This window comes from Penaeus chinensis, chromosome 34 (genome assembly GCF_019202785.1).
Source record: "Penaeus chinensis breed Huanghai No. 1 chromosome 34, ASM1920278v2, whole genome shotgun sequence".
NCBI lineage: Eukaryota > Metazoa > Arthropoda > Malacostraca > Decapoda > Penaeidae > Penaeus > Penaeus chinensis.
Genome location: NC_061852.1, coordinates 26,468,594 through 26,478,593, shown reverse-complemented (window position 1 = coordinate 26,478,593; position 10,000 = coordinate 26,468,594). Strand labels below are relative to the sequence as shown.

At 48.7% G+C, this 10,000-nt stretch overlaps 1 protein-coding gene across 3 annotated transcripts in view; it reads left to right on the top strand.

The window, feature by feature from the left end:
- The window catches only part of LOC125043933 (protein Aster-B-like), a 24,649-nt gene that overhangs the window by 5,345 nt on the left and 9,304 nt on the right, over window positions 1-10,000 (top strand). Inside the window, exon 1 of one of the 3 annotated variants that reach the window (XM_047640317.1) lies at window positions 5,431-5,560. The exons of the other annotated variants lie outside the window; for them this stretch is intronic. The gene's annotated coding sequence lies outside the window, so the exon portion shown is untranslated. Of the gene's footprint in view, window positions 1-5,430; window positions 5,561-10,000 lie in introns of those variants that run through there. 3 annotated transcript variants of the gene reach the window in all.

Below are 10,000 nucleotides of genomic sequence, written 5' to 3'. Positions count from 1 at the left end.
TCTCTTCATTTTCCTCCGCTCCCCCCCTCCTTCCCTTCTTCCCCTCCACGCCACCGCCCCCGTTCCCGCCGGCCACCTAGGTTATTAATATCCGCATCTCTACGTTGCGTCATAGCAACACTGTGCGGTTTTCCTGGTGGGTAACATGAGACATTTAAAGCGGCATAGGGGAGGGTAGGGTTCCCGGGTGACTTTGGGGACTGCCGGCGGGGAAGTTGTTCGTGGATGGGCGGGCGGTGAAAAGGGTGAATGCGATGGAAACTTGTAGATGCCTTGGAGGGAGGACCCTGTCAGAGTGCTTGGACAACAGGTAGCTATATCTTCCTCTCCCCCTCTCCCTTTTCTTTCCAACTCTGGCCTTGTACTTTATTTCCTCTTTGCCCTCCTCCGTTTTATCCTCTTCACTTACCTTCGCCTTCATCCCCATCTGGCCCTTCCTCTCTAGCCTCTTCGGTTCTCTCCCCTCCAGCTCTTGCCCCTCTTCTCCCCACCCCCACTTCCTGTTCTTTTTCCCCCTCCTTCACGTATTTTCCACTTCCTCTCTCCTACCGGCCGCCCGTTATCCAAAATGGGCCTTGACCTTCACACACTGGCCGTCCCCTGACGCGGCTTGTTGTTATGAAGGCAATGTAGACTTTTTATGTTCGGTTTTGAGTGTTTTTGTTCTCCGTGTTTGAGGGGTACATCTATTATCGTTATTTTTGTGCGCCGGGAAGGGGGAGGGGGGCGAGGTAGTTAACGAAGGCGGAGGAAACGCGTCTTCCAAGGTTACGTGGCTACGTGCCAGAGCCTCTTACGTTGTTCGAGCACCCTTCCCCCATCTCACCTCCACCCCTAGGTCCCCCCTCCACACTGTCTTGCTTATTTCGTATGACTGAAGGCTTCCTTTGAGGAGTCGATCTTCCGAAGGGCTGTGTCCTTCGCGAGGGAAAATTCCAATACAAAATAAACGCGTTGCTAACTTGGCGGGAATTGCGTCTTGTGAAGAGTTGAAGGTCGGACTGGAAGATGCCATGTTTGGATGCTGGGGTTTATGCCACGCTGTCTTTGCTGGGGACTGCAGTTGTACTCTCGCCTCTCGTCTCGATTTTCATTCTTTGTCTCCCATCTTCCCTCTCTTCCTCTCACCTTCTCCCCCTACTCCCTCCATTTTCTCACACTAATTCTCTCTCTCTCTCTCTCTCTTTCTCTCTCTCTCTCTCTCTCTCTCTCTCTCTCTCTCTCTCTCTCTCTCTCTCTCTCTCTCTCTCTCTCTCTCTCTCTGTCTCCCTCTCCCTGTGTGTGTGTGTGTGTCTCTCTTTCTCTCTCTCTCCCTCTCCCTGTCTCTCTCTCTCTCTCTCTCTCTCTCTCTCTCTCTCTCTCTCTCTCTCTCTCTCTCTCTCTCTCTCTCTCTTTCTCTCTTTCTTTCTATCATTCTTTCTCTCTTTCTATCTTTCTTTCTTTCTCTCTCACACACTCACTCACTCACTCACTCACTCACTCAATCAATCCCTCTCTCCCTCTCTCCCTCCCTCCCTCCCTCCCTCTCTCCCTCCCTCTCTCCCTCTCTCTCCCTCTCTCCCTCTCTCCCTCTCTCCCTCTCTCCCTCTCTCTCCCTCTCTCCCTCTCTCCCTCTCCCTCTCTCTCCCTCTCTCTCCCTCTCTCTCCCTCTCTCTCCCTCTCTCTCCCTCTCTCCCTCTCTCTCCCTCTCTCCCTCTCTCCCTCTCTCTCTCGCTCTCTCTCTCTCGCTCTCTCTCTCGCTCTCTCTCTCGCTCTCTCTCTCGCTCTCTCTCTCTCTCTCTCTCTCTCTCTCTCTCTCTCTCTCTCTCTCTCTCTCTCTCTCTCTCTCTCTCTCTCTCTCTCTCTCTCTCTCTCTCTCTCTCTCTCTCTCTCTCTTCCTCTCCATCTATCTAACCTTCCCTCCCACTTCGTCTATCTATCTATCCCTTCCTCCCTCTTATCCCAGTGTAGTCTAAGGAGACCGAAGGACGGTTAGTGTCGCAGGCGTGTAACTTCATCCCCCGATTGTAGCCGTTGAGGGGGTCCCTGTCAGTGTAAGAGCGACGTTTAGATAATATAACGAACATTCTAATAATACTTAGTGACGCTTCCTGATGCAGAACAGCTGGGAGAGAGGCGGTGGGGGGAGGGGGGAGAAACTTGTTAAGAATGTGGGTGTGAGTACACAAATGCATTCTTCTCCTTCCCTCTATCCCTCCCTTCCTCTGTCCTTCCATTCTCTTCCCTGTATCCCTCCTCCTACTCCTGTATTCCCTTCCCGTTCCGTGCATCCGTCCATCTGTCCGCGTGCGAGATGTCACTGCCCTGAGGAGATAATCTTGGCCAGCTTAGTGCGTCTCATTAGGGTCGAGGTGCTCATGAATGATTAACAGGGCAGAAGGGAGGGTCGTCTGGACTCTTCTGACCCGGCCGGATACCAGCAGATCTCTTTCCTGCCTATAGGGACTTAAAGGGAAGCCAGAAAATTCACTTGTTAGCTTAATACAGAGCTTATGCGAGTCCGATATCGACAGTAAGTCCAAGCGATAGGAAGGCTGGCATTGTTTACGCATTGGGTAATGCGGGATGAGCCACATCAAGGAATTTCAGTTATTTCCTCCAGAAAGATTAACGTCATATTTTTTTTTTTTTTTTCATGGTGATTGTTTCAGGGATTTTTGGAAGTTATCTTTTCGTAAGAGATTTGTTCCAACCGTAATGCACAAGGGGCAGTGACTCTGATAATTCAGTCGCTCTTTGGGACAGGATATCATAGTGGGCAGAGTGGTAGGTGAGGTGGTAGTCGGCTGCGTAAATGTTACTTCACTTGTCTGGAATGCTGCTACGGCATGACGTCATCCGTGAAGCTTAGTTCGGAGTATTACAACAAGGCTCTCTAGGGGAATCCTTCAGAATACGCCGTATTTTTCTGAGAGTCGTTATGATAATTTCGCTGTTTTAGAAGCAAGGTCACTATCGTTGCGCTTCAGTGCTGCGTGATGAAATTTCCTCCACGACAGCAACCCCATCTGGATTTATGGGCTCGTTGCTGAACGTTCGCGGCGGGAGGCGCTCGTGGGCGAAGAATCGTTTCTAAAGGAAAAGGTCAGAGGCGATCTTTGACCCCCCCCCCCCTAAAGAAAAGCCAAGGAAAGGCGAAGAAACTAGCAGACGGAAAGTTGTGAGAGCGGTGCCTGAGGCGTGCCGTGTTTATCGGCACATTCATCATGCGCGTTGAGATCACTCATGGCCGCACGCGAACTGGATATGGACGCATCCGGTGAATGGAAAGCCCTAGTGAGCGCTGTCCAAACCGGTCGTTCTCGTTAGGCGCTCGTTCGCACTCTCCCGGCGTGAGCGTTGCGTTGTTGCCCACTCCTTCCTCTACCCTGGTTATTGTCCTTTGCCCTCAAACTAGGAAAATACGTTACGTTTCCTCTGTAGCAAACGTGATTTTAAAGGTGTTATTTCATTGAGATAGGTTCCTTTATGTGAAGTTTTAAATGTTTAAACACAGATAGTCTAATTCATGTACTAGAGCGCGCCTTTTTTATATAAATACGGTTAGCAACGGTAATGTACATAGGAAATGTCATCCTTTGTGATACAAACAATGGAAGGAGTTGTCTGCGAGGTTATTTGAGCATATTAGTGAGTTTTTGTTAATGCCCAGGCCGGTTTTCGCGAGCGAGTTCAATTCGAATGGTTTGCACGATTGGCAGCAGGGACGGCGAAGTACGAGTGACAAGGTGCGCGACGCGTGAGGGAAGCTGTTCATCATATCTGCAAGCGGGTCGGAAGATTGGCTGAGCGATGCAGTCAGGGGGAAGGAGCAAACTTGTTGTCATGGTTTGGATGCGAAGCCAGTCGCATGCACGGTCTTGCGTCAGAGCTTAAGTATAATACTACCGTGATGATACTATGGTAGGAAAGACGCTACATAAACAGGTTTGCGTATAATCATTTTGCCAGTATTTATGTTCATGAAATAACCAGCAAGACGACGCTCTGTGTCAGACTAATAGACATTGTCACGGGGATCTGTGGTGCAGCGGGGTTGTATGGGATTATTTCAGGGCTTAATGACCTCGCACCGGTCACGCAGGACGGCTGCACAATATATGCAAGGGCGAAGAGCTCAAGGTGTGCCTGGAGAGCGGATAACCGTTTCAGCTTCGTTTGATGACAGTTGCGTTAGAGAGGTTTGTATTTAGGTTCCTCAATTAAACGCAGGGAGGTCGAGGGCTGGCAGTAAAAGATGCAGTGGCAGTAGCCGGGACACGAGGCCGTGAAACCCAAGTAGTGCGGCAGCTGCAGAGGGAGCACGTGACCTTATTTGGCGGCAGGAGGAGACCCCTCTTCTGCTGACCTCACGTCCCCCAGGGATTCACGCAATTCTTCGCAAGGGAACGGGAGATCAGGGCAAATTTTTACATAACCCAAACAGATATCTCCTAAGTTTAGAAACATAACCAAAGTCTAGCGAATCTTTCAACCTAAGCAGCATTTCTCGGAAGCGTCAATGAATATGCTTCTCACCTGACCCCGAGGGACGAATAGTAAGAGGACAAAGCCCAAATTTGGCCTACGAGTGGACGAGAGTTTACCTCAGCCATGTTGGAGGGTTTCAAGAACATTGGCGGGAAGTGACACACGCCGAGTATGGATAAATCATTTTTCCCAGTATTTGATATTTATTTATCTGTTAGCACAATCTATTTTACTTTTGATATTACCACTGTTACTATTGATGGTATTATTGTCTCCATTATTACCATGATGGTGGTCATCGTTGTCAGTGTTGGTACTAGTTTTAGTAAATGTTGATTGCTATTTCCTGAATTGCAAGCACTGGCAATTGCATTATTGACAGTGCTGTGCAGAGATGACATAAGCAAAACTATTAGCAAAACGTTTTGCCATCCACACTGTGATCGATCATAGGTCCACGAGGAGGGTTCTTACTAAGCCCCGAACCCGCGTCCCCTCCTCTGCAAGCATCCTGTCCACTTGGCTCTTGGGGCACGTGGGCAGGGTGCATGACGAGGTGGAGTAGGAAGAGAACGGCGACCGACACAGTGGCATTTCTGGAGTGAGTGGGAGTGAGTGACGCATGCTTAACTGGAAGTAAATCATCCGTCCGCTGGCTGTCCGCGGTAGGCCGGGCGTGGGCGTGTGGCGGGATCACTCAGGAAGGAGTGGATTCGTGGTATCCTGATGCAGCCAGTCAGGGCGGGTGCGTCACACACCGGAGCAGCGCCGCGCGGCAAGGTCGCCAGGGACGCTTACACTAAGGAATTTTCGGCGCAGAGAAACCCTCCTATGGGCTGGATGCATTCAAGTCGCAAGTTCCACTGTTCGATGGAAGACAAATGTGTCTCGGCAGTTGCTGTGGGTGTGTGAGAAAGTCGAACGCTGCGGCCACAAAGTACGGGTGCGTGTTGAGCATTCATGGAGAACTGTAAATGGCTGTTGCGGTGTGCCCTTGTAGTACTGCCCCGTGCGTCTTACTCGGTGCACGCGCCAGTCTGGGCTCGTCCAGTGCAGAACGTGTTGCTCTGGTGCGAGCAGCCAGGAGTGTGTATGTGTTTTATCAGTCGCGTAGTAAAACTGTCATATTATTCATAATCCTGCTAAGAGTTATTGTATACGTGCTGCTTATTTAACAGAAGAAACGTTTGAGGCACAGAGATGAAAGTGTTCGACGTGATTGTGAGCGAGCGCAAGATGTGCTAAGTGATGCTTTCAGACGGTGTCGCGTACATTACTACCCATTTTCTCGATTATGTAATGATCTGAAACAAGGACTTCACTCTTAAGCATTTATTTTTGTTTTACACTGCTGACATAATTCACCAGAATCAAAATTTTACATGCACAAATATTGATGTGTGTGCACACAGCTCACTGTTTCTCTCGAGAAGTTGCGGCGATTGCTGGTTGCCTTGCATAACAAGTAGCACGTCGCTCAAGAGGATCAGATTTCAGGCATGGTGTCAATGGCGTTGAATGACGTGATCAGATGGTGCGTTGTCGGTCTAGACGGGAAAAGGAGTGTTAGGTCAGCCACCGGGTGACCTTTCATGTTATTAAGGCATTGCGTTAAATTGGAGTAGACATTCTTTGCGTCTCTTTCCCGTCTCCCGTCTTTCTATTATTCATTTTCTTTTCTTTCCCTTTTCTCCTTATTTTTCCTTTCTCCTTTTCTCTTCTCTTGGTCCCGTTTTTTTTTTTTATTTTGTCTCTTCAAATTTTCTCTTATTTTGTTTTTTCTAATTATCTTTCTTTTCTTTTTATTTCTCTCATTTCTATTCCCTTTCTCTCTTATCTTTTTTGATTATCTTTCTCATTTCTCATTTCTCTCTTTTTGTCGTTTCTTGTTATTTCTTACCCTTTCTCTTTTTCTCTCTTTTCTTCTCTTTTTGTCCTTCCTCTCTTTCTCTCTTTTCTTCTCTTTTTGTCCTTCCTCTCTTTTCTTCTCTTTTTGTCCTTCCTCTCTTTCTCTCTTTTCTTCTCTTTTTGTCCTTCCTCTCTTTTCTTCTCTTTTTATCCTTCCTCTCTCTCTCTCTCTCTCTCTCTCTCTCTCTCTCTCTCTCTCTCTCTCTCTCTCTCTCTCTCTCTCTCTCTCTCTCTCTCTCTCTCTCTCTCTCTCTCTCTCTCTCTCTCTTTTAGTGGCAATGAGTGATTCAGCCCTTTACGAAGTAGCAGTAAGGACAGGGAAAACGAGCCATCATATTGTCAGGTTATAAGTCGAAAGAACAGAGCAGTCATGAGCCTTCCTGTCAGGTTGGGACATGGGGAATTTTGAAGCCTATTTATGAAGCGCGTTAAGATAATAACCGTATAAAAAGTGGATATACAAGCTGAAGCGTTCGGGAAAGACACGCGCTCGAGGTTACAGGTCACCTTAGTGGTTATCAGTTGTTGACGAGAGAGAACGACCATCTGAGTTGGCGATTTTATGTAAGATCTGAATAAGATATATAATTGGTGGACTGGTGTAGCCTCCTGCCTCGCTTCTCCCTTCCTTTTTTCCATTTCCTCTTTTCGAATTATCTTCCCTCTCTCCTCACTGCTTATCTAATAGTCTTTGCCTTCTTCGTCTCCCCCGTCTCCCGCCTTCCCCCTCCCCCATATCCTGTCCCCTGTCTCTCAAAGGCGATCGCTCCCTTGAGGTCGCCTCACAGACGCCCCCGGATTGCACGCCCTTATATCTTCATCAGGCGGCCGGGCGGGATGGAGTGACCCTCGTCCTCGCCCATTGGTGTCCCCTCGACGGTGATCTGGGCGGGCCATTCCCCCGAGGGCGCTTCCACGAATCGCGTCTTGTCACATGGCCATCGTTTGTCAGTGTTATTGCCGATGCCTTGATCCACCGCCGCTATCTCTGTGGCTGCCACCGGGTGCCTTTGTTATCCTATTTGAGGGCTCGTTTGCTCTGCTTTTCTCGGCTGATGTGCCAGGCTGCTTGGCTGCTGATCCTTTTTTCTGTGGATTTTCTTGCGAATGAGAATGTTTGGTGTTTTATGTTAGTTACGTAAGAACGATTTCTACCACGATTACATTGGGTTGGTCTTCCGGTGTGTTACTCAGTCCTCGTCAATATCTTCTAATGTTGAAATAATCTCCGATTTTTCAACTTTTTGTCGCCGGTGCATCATTTACTATCGTTTAACATCCCTTTTTCTACCCGTAGTCCCTAAGTGTAATATTTAGTTGATCTGGCCTTTTGTCTCTATTTCACTTGGTTATTCTATTTTCGTTCCACTTTCCCTCGGAGTGGCGTTGTTTCCACCTCATAAATCACCGTTTCATATGCTCCCTTTTGGTGTATTCTCGTCTGTTTCCTTTCTACACGTATCAGCGTTTAGAGAAATCACTTTTCCACTTTTGTGAGCTGGCACTAGTTAGTTCCTGTGGCACTTTACTTGAAGGCCGTTAGCCGAACAGTGGCGCTGCGGCACTGAGGGCGCTCGTGACGTTCGAAAGCAGGGAGGGCTGATGATGCACTGTCAGGGAGATCAGGTAACAAGTCCACCAAGGTCAAGCGTGACCTCTCATACATCAGGGTGTTTACTCTTGTTTCTTGCCTCCCGCCGCTTGCCTCGCCTTAGCCTCGCCCCTCCTCACCCCTCCTTGACTCCTCTTTCTTCTCTCGTGGTCCATTTTCCATGGATTGCGCGTCCCTCCCATAACATCCACCCCCATACCGCCTCCTTTCGTAGCGCTTTGTTACAAGTGGGATGATTTTGAGAAGTCGTCATTTTAAACGATATGCAGATGACTGCTTCACGACCACCTGACGTGGATGGGGGAACTTTTGCAGGTGGCCACGTATTTTTCAGCTGTTTTTCCGGATCTGGATGACGTAGCGTGACTTGGAAAAAGGGTCGTATCATTAGTTCTGATAAAAAGTCTTCAAGTGGGAGTCACAAGTATGCCACCTTAAGTGAATTCAGTGTTTCGGCAATTTAGGTAACCCAGATATTAATGGCGGAGGAATGCGTATTGTCGAGCAGCTGCCTTGATAACCTCCTTTCCCACCTTCGTTGCTGAAACAACAGATTGATGTGCTTTCCAGCTCCTTCACATGCAAGCAACTCCTCAACGTTTGGATCCAGTTCTGACGCCGCAAGAAAACCTTAATAAGCAATGAGCGCTTGTGTGCGTGGGAGCCAAGCGCCGCCGCAAACGTTGTCAGGCATCTGGCGCTAATGTTATTGTCTTGTCGTCAGTGCAGCTCAATGTTGTGACCTTCAAATCACAGAAGTTAATGTTTAAATGTGAATATTTAAGGGTAATATTCCTAGTGCCCAAGGCTCTGGTGTGCTCGCGCTCGGAGCTTGGGCGTTTGTTGTGAGCCCGATTGCGAGTGTAGCCATCCAACCCGCAGAATAGAAAGTTGAAACTGATACTTCTTTTGCCGGAGGCGCGACGAGCAGACAAGCATATGGGAAGTCTGTTTGTCAGCCTTTTTTCTAGCACATGTTCTACAAATTTGGAGATCAGATTACTTGCCAATCGTATGGCGTCAACACTCGTATATAAAAAGCGATTTCAAATATTTGGCTTGGCTTAATGTCACTTGGTGTCACACTTTTTACAAACAGCTTTCCCTTGTCTCTGAACCCCCTTCTCTCCCCCCCCCCCCCTCCCTCTCTCCAGGGTCCCGCGCGCTTTCTCTGTCATTTTCAACTCTGGACTCGTCTGGATGCGTGGTTTTGTATATTTTGCTGCCAACTTTTCCTCTACGCTCATGATTTAGATGCGATTTCCCAGCTTTTACTGATCCTAAGGTAATTAAACCGGGTGTACTTTTGGTAAGGATCAGAAAAATGTTGCTATGGCCAACTTTCCACCGCAGGTCTTGTTGTCGGGCAGTTCAGTGACCCGCGCCGTAAATGTCAATTGGCCCACAGACTTTGCCTTTTATGTCTGTTGCCGGGTTAAGGTGCCGAGACGCGACACATTCGGGACTTGGTCTCGTCTTGCTTGCAATGTTACTTTCTTGTTTTTCTTAGGCTGCTTCTGTGATCTATGATGTGATGGCATGTCACATTTATTTGTATAAACTGCGAAAGAGGATCTCCCGCGTTCGCAAAATTGGACGACGCTACAGGATTCCAGGACCTGTTAGACATGATTGCCACACTGTGCAGTTAGCTTTCCCGCTGCCGAAGACTGCGATCTCCCCCCTTGTCTCCCCCTCCTCCCTGAGAGGGAGGGAGGGTGCGGGCGCTGTCACTCTTGGGTGGCTAGGCCTCGGGGCTGTCGCTATTCTGTCCTGTCAGCACGGCCTGACGAACCAAGGCTACACGCGCCCATATATTGCGCTGCGCTTTACGGGTTTCATGCTCGTATCCAGTTATTTTTGGTGCCGCAGTCGTGACCATACTTGTGCCAGAAGAGGCAACCGAGCTGCCTTTGTTCGGACGATGCTTGCGTTTGCTCATTCATTCTTCTTTACCAGACAGTCAGTGTCTGGTGAGGGTATTCTCTCTCTCTCTCTCTCTCTCTCTCT